At 39.8% G+C, this 9,701-nt stretch overlaps 1 non-coding gene across 1 annotated transcript; it reads right to left on the reverse strand.

The window, feature by feature from the left end:
- Positions 1–7,902: 7,902 nt before the first annotated feature.
- On the reverse strand, positions 7,903–7,984 carry Trnas-gcu. Its single transcript has one exon. It is a non-coding gene; the product is annotated as a tRNA-Ser (tRNA).
- Between the last annotated feature and the right edge of the window lie 1,717 nt (positions 7,985–9,701).

The following is a 9,701-nucleotide window of genomic DNA, read 5'->3' on the forward strand; positions in this document are numbered from 1 at the left end:
TAAATTCATCAGTTCCCGTTTTCTTTGTTGTTTTTCAGCGGGGACTATTCAAGCCTCGACCGTCTGTGTGTTTATCGTTCAATGTTAATATTACCGGAGAAGAATAGATATAGAAAACGGTGATTATCGTCTTCTTTGTGTATAATATTTCCAGTCGCGTTTAGCTAGTCCAAATATCCATCCGCCTTTCTTGACCTGGATGAAAGATGCTATTCGTGCGTGAGGGAGGTTTTGTTGTGTGTGGGGTCAGGTCATGCAGCCAAGGATCCATTTTTGGTTACTCGAATTGATAGATTGTTCGGCTATTTTCTTCATTTTTCGTTTTGCAAAATTATCTGCAAAATCATCCATCACCTCCCCACACGTAAAGAAATAAGGAAGGAAGGAAGGAAGGAAGGAAGGAACTTAACTCTCAGCTTCCCATCTTCTTCACATCACAATACCAGACATAACAACACACCCTACAGCCTGGAATCTCTCGTTGCAGACACCATCACCTGGACCGCCACCTAACAGAACCCAGGTGTCCCCCATCCACCTTCTAATAACACAGATATGAAAAATTCTCCCGAGCTAGACGACCGATCGAGATCTACCGGCAATAACAACATTCTCATACGATAGGAAGTTCTTTTTAGGACGACACACCACCAAGGGATCAAGAGTATAATGGTATTGTCCCCTTGTCGAAACTATACTTACAAATGAAAGATGAAACATGACAGCCATTACTTTTGACTTACACAGAAGAGAGAGAGACAACCATTAATAATAGTTTCTTCTGCTACTGTCGACATTATTTAAGATTTACTACCAGGAAGACTAAAGGAGGATACCAGAGAGAGCTTTAACCCAAGAGTCCTTCCCGGAAGATGGAGATGGAAGCCTTTGAGATCCTTCTGACAAATTAGACAGCAAATCATGGATCATATGAAGATCAGCCCCTCCAGCTTATTTCACCTCAAGATTAACTATCCCAATGATACCTGAGGAGGTTAGGTTAGTGTTAGGTTAAGTTCGAGTTGGATTAGGTTAGGAGGTTAGGTTCGAGTTGGATTAGGTTAGGAGGCTAGGTTCGAGTTGGATTAGGTTAGGAGGCTAGGTTCGAGTTGGATTAGGTTAGGAGGTTAGGTTCGAGTTGGATTAGGTTAGGTTAGCCGGGGAAGAGACTTAACTATAGGTGACGACCCCCCCCCCCATAAAATCTCCATTCATTCGCTTTGAGACTGAAACTGGTAATAAAAAAAATCTAATAAAAAACAGTACACACTAAAGAGAAATAATTACCGAAATATGTGGAATAATTACCACCTGTCTCTTACACGGTTTGTGAAGAGCAAAACACAGTGCTCCGGCCCGGCTTGGTGATGTGAGATGACTGGTTCCACAGCATTTGTTCACACGACATACCTAACCTAACCTACCTACCTAACTTACCTAATCTAACCTAACTTACCGAACATAACCTAGCCTAACTAACTTCCCCAACCCAGCCCAACCTAACCTACCCTAACCTTTCCATTAATGTTGTAAGTATTTGTCTTGTGAGCAATACACCAAGAGGTCTACAGTAGTTAATACTCACAAGAGCGTCAACATGCTGGACGTGTTTCTGTGGTATACGTGTCTCATTATTATCTCTCAGTACTGACTGTAAGTGTTAACCTCATGAAGTCTAGTGCAAACCAAACCCATAATATGTAACATAACCTAACATAATATAACTTAACTTAACATAAAGTAACATAACCTAATGTAATATTACTTAACCTAATGTAACATAACCTAACTTAACCTAAGTTAACATAACGTAATCTAACGTAACCAAATGTAACATAACCTAACTCAATGTAACATAACATAACCTAAAAAACCTAATCTACCGTAACCGAACTTAACGTAACCTAATCTAACCTAATGCAAGACTAATCCCGGGCATTAAGAACCTTGAGTACAGAGACAGGTTAAACCATCTTAATTTGCATTCATAAAAACATAAGAAAATAAGGAGTCTGCAATATGCCGGTTGACCTGTGCATGGCAGTTCCTGTCGAGAGTTACTACCACTCTCTATCATCCATGAATCTATCCAGCCTCCTTTTAAAATTCTCCATCGTTCCAGCACTTACTACAAAATTGCTAAGCTTGTTCCACTCGTCCACCACCCTATTTGTGAATCAGTTTCTTCCTATCTCCCTCCTAAACCTAAACTTATCCAACTTAAATCCGTTGCTACGAATCCTATCCTGCTCGGATATTATAAGAACTTTATCTATATCGCCTTTATTGATTCCTTTCACCCAAATTCCCTCGAGAGACGGAGAGTGAGGGGCGATATGATGGAGGTGTATAAATGGAAGTCAGGGCTAAACAAAGGTGATATAACAAAGGTACTCAAAACTATCCAACCAGGAGCGAACTCGTAACAATGGTTTTAAATTAGACAAATTCAGATTTAGGCGCTAGATAGGTAAACATTGGTTTGGAAATAGAGTAGTCGAATACGCTGGATAGCTTTAAACATAGGTTGGATGGATATATGAGCGATAGAGTTGGGTGTAAACGGGACTGGCCAGTATGGGTCAATAGGCCCGCTGAAGTTTCCTACATTCTTATGATTTTACAACAACACCCCTTCCACTACAGAGAAGGGTGAGGTGAGGTTAAACAAGACCACACCTCATTGGGTCATACACAGGTCAGGTCAAGGAAGGTCACGTAATACCCCTCATCATGACCTCACCTGACTCAGCAAGTCACATCACAGGTCCCAAGGTTCCTGTCTAACACTCAGGTTAAATTCATTATGTTATACTCATGTTATATCCACTCAGGTATATCCCTTATCTTCTATATATTGTCTTCCTTAACGACAACATACTCTGTAAACCAACAGGAGTTATAAAGTTAGAATAATCATCAGCAAGAGACACTGTACATACTTGTGTCTGGTTACAAATCTTCTTAATCACAAAACTGTCCAATCTGTACATACACATTACTCACAATCATGTTGACAGATTCGGTATGTTTAATGAGACTACAATCTATAATGTTCCTACTGACAATTGAATTACAAAGTAAGATTGAAGAGGCATTATCCCAGTCAATACAACGATTATTGTCTCTCATATGAATGAACAAAGCATTAGATTCCTGGCCTGTCCTAACACTATATTTATGTTGTTTAAGTCTAGTTATAAGATCTTTTCCCGTCTGTCATTTTATCAAGATTTATCTTATCCACGTTTTCATTGTGGATCTACATGAAATTATTTTACGTAAAAACGAGAAAAGTACAGATAAAACAGGTTAATGAGGGTTAATGCGAAAAAAAGGAGAGACGTGATTAACGAGAAGAGGAACCCTAACACACAGTAACCTCATTACCCCCCCCCCCCACCCCCACGGGGTATAAAAGCCCTTCCTACCATCAAGTTTGATCACACCTCGCACAGTCACGTTTCAGCCAACATGACCCACGAACCAACGTTCCCTGCAGCGTCCCAGGTTACCGGGAGCAGTATGGAGAATGGACCAGTAACCAGGACTCCGAGTTGGGAATCTTCCGCTACAACACAGACGTCAGGATCTTCACCAAATGAAGTGACGTCCAGAGCCTCCACAGGCCCTCAGGCCCCCGGTGCCCCCGTGAACTCCTACACAATCAGGACAGCCACAACACCCAACTGGATCTTCAATGTGTACAACAATCTGGACGACTTAGCCAGGGCGGCGGTCATGCATGCTGCCAGGGAGATATATACAGGGCCCAACCAAGAGATCATCGACTCTCTGTCCTTCACCCGCCGGCTCAGCCCGTATTACCAACTCCAAATTATAAAGACGTTCGCTGAGGATCTATATTACTCTGGCCTCAAGTTGGGGCTCAAGTACAATATCGATGATAATGGTGGTATACACTTGGACAGGATCCGCGTACAGAACTGTGTGTACGTGTTAGAGGAGCAGTAGCTGAAATATGTTTTTTAAAATATTGTGTTAAGACAAAAAATTAAGTCACTTAATATTTTATAAATATCTATATGACCTTTCTTTCCTCTCCTAGTTGTATTTTGTTAACATCTGAAGTGACTATTAGTTATGACGGAAACTCTGAATTTTTGTCAATGATTCAGTCACACACAGACAAATCCAGCCACTCCTACAGACAAGAGATTCAATCACTCATTCACTACAAGTATTATTCATGAAGACAATAAACTTCAAATTGCCTAAACTATTTCAATATGCCTTTACACTCACCTGTTAGCGGCTCTCTGCCAGTTTCCCAATAAAACCCCAAACACGGTTACCTCAAAGTCGCCGGAGACCACACACACCGGTTTAATTAACAACAAACCATTGAAATACGTAATTAAACCGGTGCCTACTACGCCTCGCTATATCAAGTGTGCATTTCATTACTCGTGTCGACACAGGAAGGAATATAGACTTATTAGATTGCTTTAATTCTCGTTCATTTCTCAAGACTATTGAAACGTAACAGTCGACACTTCTTGTTAATTAGCTTAGCGTCCACGATTACATTTTGCCGCCTAGGAAACAAAAACCCAAGCAGAGATTAACCTCCCCTAAAGTAACCCTCCCTCAGGTGACGGTGGATCTCATCTTGCTGATCCCACCTGAATTTTAACCACACTAGAGGAGACTAATCATTATCTTTAAGTGATTCAAATAGATAAATTGACTCACAAAAAAACAAAAACAATTGTCTCAGCCAAATGTATTCAGAGGCAAGGCGAAAGACAGGATAATTGAAATAGGATAAGGTTGTGGCAGGGAATCACACATAGAGCGACTGGGGTGTGGGTGGGTTCTGGTGGGTAAAGATCATGCAAGATGGAGTTAATGGTAGAAAATCCGTACAGAGATAATAATGAACTTTGTAACCAGGATATAGAGTAAATTTTTATCATTGCAGCTGATTGGTTAGCGGGAATGACGTATACGGGGTTAATCTAGAGCTGGGTGTCATCATAGACGTCAAAATTCACCCTTGGCTCGATGTCAGCCTGTAGTTCTGACATCTCAAGTGCAAAAAAAGAGTCCCACTGTCTTACAACGAAAACTGAACAAAATCAAGACTCAGTAAACATCTTAGGGAATCTATCAATGAACTTCGCTGCCATTTTCTGTCCGCATCCGTGACACGTAGAGAGTGAACTGAGCTGAGAACAGTTCATTAAGTTCAGCGGTAGGAGTATGGAACTTTTGCTGCGAAGCGTGTCATCAGGGCTGTGCTGACCTGGACTGACATGACACTAATTTATGGTCCTTTAGTCTTTGACACCTGTACTAAAAAATAATCCACATGTGACCGCTGCAAGACCCAGGAGACTCCAGCGACCCCTTTTGGTGCATCTCGCGACCCCGTGTTCGGAACCGCTGACCTTGACCATATACTAAATAATTATTCAGAACAGATCTACCCAAGATAAGGCGAACACTCAACAGAGGCGCCATATACGAGACATTACATGCAACTAAACCGATTCCTACGTGGACGGTTAGATATACTGTTTAAGATAGGAATATATTATAAATAACCTTATTAGCATGAATGAATTAAAATAATTTGAATTATATACAGTATATTGGGAACAACATAATACAACATAAATTATATTAGGGATGTTTATTATAATAATTACCGAATGTTTCCTCCCAAACCCATGACCTAAGTGACCTCACTATTTCCACCTGTTTTAACCTTGACACTATTATGAGCTCATCTGAGGTCAAGTGACCTGACCATAGGTCACGTGAATATTAAAGGTTTTCAATCCTGACTAACTGACAGGATTTACACAGTACTTTATTTTTTTCATAAATAAGAATACAGGTAATAACATGGAATATTTTAATAAAAATCAATTTTTAATTATTTTAATAATTAAAATAACAATAATCTTCGTTTGTTAATCTTAATATAATTCATATATTGTTCTTATAATTCATCCACCTTAATATATTTCTATAATAAACACAATATTTTTAATAGACTTGGGTGATGTATGGATGACATGTGGCAGGACACCCAGGAGCTTTTATAAGACTTTGGCTCCCACACCTGATAAACCCGTCTACTGCAACACTGATAAAAGCCCCATAATAATTATCATTCCCTCTTTTTTAAGTCTTCGGGCACATTATATCTTCCAATATATTTCCTAATATTTTTCTACGTTTTACACGAGTGGGAGTCTGGTGTATCGAGACTAGAGAGAGAGAGAGAGAGAGAGAGATTCAACATTAAAGGAGTCAACTAAACTTTTAAAAAATAACTCATCTCACACACACACACACACTCAATTATATAATATTTACTCTCCCCAAACAAGACCCTCTTCCCAAGCGAGATATTTTTTTATTACATAATACGACGAATACCAGTGTACGTCCTCACGATAGCTGTTTAAATATGAGTTGTATTTGTTTTGACCGGGTGAAGTCAAGACCCTACTGAGGTCCCCCCCCCCAGTGCCAAGGCCCCATGCAGTAAAGAGGTATTGTATATCACCCCTTCACTGTCACCCCTTCACCACTAACACCCCTTCACCGTCACCCCTTCATCACTAACACCCCTTAACTGTCTCACCTTCACCACTAACACCCCTTAACTGTCACCTCACATCTCTCCTAGAAGAAAACACACCTAATGGAATCTCGTTATATATATAAAGAAAGATGTAGTCCTCCCACCCACAATTTCAAACGCTGGACGAAATGTTTTTTATATTTATTCTCCAGTCTATCGGTAATGTTGCTACGCCTGCTTCACATACCGGTAACAGTAATCATGAAACACACACACACACACACACACACACACACACACACACACACACACACACACACACACACACACACACACACACACACACACACAAATTACATGACAGATTTCCCAGTAGTCAGCTAATAACTAACTAAAATACTACTGAACTCCTTCCTAACCTTAATTGATAGTTAGGAACGTAATAGTACACTCAAAATAAATTAAAAATAATAAAACAGATTTTTCACTACACATTGTTATAAATAGTACTTGAAGAGACAATACTTACCACTGTCACTAGTTAATAACGTATGAACATCAGTTTTACTAAATTATGGTGTTATCTTTATACCCTTCTGGTCATCCTAACCACAATGAAGGGAACACGGATAAGTGAGCAAGTACTGTGAAAATATTGAAAAGTACTGTATATAGTTACTTAAAGTCAACAGCAAATAATAGTGCGTGGGGGGGCGTGTGTGTGTGGAAGGGCGTGTGTGTGTGGGGGGATTGTGTGGGGGTTAGTGTGTGTGTGTGAGCCGTGTGGGCAGATGGGGGAATTAACACCACTCAGCAGCAATACATTTGAAGTCTGGGATACAATATACAGCGCAATTAATTTAAGACACAATATAAATGGAGCAAACTGCGCCACAATATACGTCTTCCATTAATCCTAAAACGTTATAATACCAGCGATTTATGGACACTACCCAACACTTGACCCTTCCGCCGGCCTAATATTTCTTCACAACAGCCGCCAGAACCTGCTGCTCTCGCCCTTGGAGATGAGTTGATACTTTGACACTTTTCCTATTAATTTATGTGCAGTAGCTAAAACAACTATCTGTGCATACTTTGAGGGAAACAATATGAGACCATGGACGATAAAGTTTGGTATATGAGGGCTGTTACTAATCACACGTAAAATTTTAGAGCAGATCGACCCCATCTGCACAGATACTTGTTTTAGCTACTGTACATGTGAAGTGCCCTCGCTGGACACTGTAGGGAGAGGCCGTGTTCCCTAGTATTCAGGGTTCAGGCCCATATAAAAATACTTGGTTCTACTCTTGGGTGGGTTGACCGAAAATGTAATCCGACGAGGATGGGATTCGAACCCACGCAGGGAGACCCTATTGGATTAGCAGTCCAACGCCTTAACCACTCGGCCACCTCGTCTTGGCATCAATATCGTAGACAGCAACTCTTAAGGATTTCATTAAAATGTACAGTATATCAAATAAATGTTTGCAGGGTACTATTAATAAGACAAACTAACCGAACCAAACGGGCGTGTAGCTATGTTGGCAACCCTGACACCTCCCACCTGTTTGTTCACGACGCGTATTCTCTCACACACACGTCTACTGTAAGTTTTGTGCACGTAACCATTCAACCAGTGCTCAGCGGCCACCACTCACATTATGTTTGTCTGTGGTAATATTCTCGCGTGACTGGGCCTATTTTTAGCCCCCCCCCCCACCCGTAAAATAATCCTATGCCAGGTTGGACGATTCAGGAAAGTCAAATATATATTATTTTGAATCACAACATAACTCTAGCCTTATCGATTGTATATATCTTCTTCACAACAGTTTTAAGTCTACAAACACCAATTTTCTGATAAATTTACCAGGTCAGTAAACTGTACAAACATCTTCACAACCAATATTTGAGGAACCGGTTCACCTGATGATTAAACACCTTAATACTAACTAACCCTTCAGATAGCGTTAGGATAATTAATGATCAGGTGATAATATGCTGGAGTGCCTAATCTTCAGGTGATCCGAAAACTAGGAATACATTTCTCAGTGTTTCGTTCATTCTAAAATTATAATTCGATTTCAAGAACGAACCAAAATAACCCAAACATTACTAAAATTCCAGTTTCATTCTCTTTACAAAAAATAGTAGATGAAACTGCACCATTACCGACTACTTCAATGCAAGTACAGTATAACTAGTGTGAAACAAGCAGAAACTCTTCAGACTAAACTCATTCACCTGACAAACTATGCTTGGAAAGTTAAAAGGCAGGTTTAGTTATTTGTCGTTTTCGTGAGTAATTGTTCAAACTAGTTTTTCCCTGTTCTATCGTATATGTAAAAAAAACTGGTGAAGATTCCGCCAACACTACAACAATAAATACGACACTACGGGGTTAAATAAAGTGCACGGGGTGAATAGGAACCTTTACCATGGAAGGCGTCACCAGTGGTTTATTGACACGACCATAATTGACTTTTCACTTACCTTCTCTTAGTCAGATATCCTCGTCTGTCACACGGGTGAACCGCAAGCGTAATATGTCCTACCACAATCGTTAATTAATCGAGGAAAATGTTAAAAAAATCACAAAATCACAACACAATACCGCGCACACAACCACCCTGACCACCGTCTGCCGCCACATGTACTGGAAGCATTTGTGTATATTCAATTCAATAGATCAGTTTGTGGCAATTTTAAAAGGTGTCAGATAAATTTTGTGCTATCTACCTGTTAAACAACCATGTCTTCTCTTTATCTGTAAACGGGGAAGTTCATTTTATAAATATTTTGGGGGGGGGTCACTTTTCTTCTTGATATTATATACCAAATGCCGCTAACTCCATAATATGCGGAACAACAATTCTATGATTATAATAAGATTGAAGGATTTATTCGTATATTATTTTAGAAGATAGCAAAAAATATATACCATACGTACTCTACCTATAATACCGCTAGAGTTTATACTTCCTGTAAATGAGCATGTTAAAAAAAGCCAAATTAGAACGGTAGACATTTGTATGTATGTGTTTGGCGTATTACAGGTGAATTGTTTGGAGTTAATAAAATCCTATATGTCAGGTATTGCCGGAAGTGTCCAGGGAATTGTGTATGTATTGCA

This window comes from Homarus americanus, unplaced genomic scaffold (assembly GCF_018991925.1).
Source record: "Homarus americanus isolate GMGI-L3 unplaced genomic scaffold, GMGI_Hamer_2.0 scaffold54840, whole genome shotgun sequence".
Taxonomy (NCBI): Eukaryota; Metazoa; Arthropoda; class Malacostraca; order Decapoda; family Nephropidae; genus Homarus; species Homarus americanus.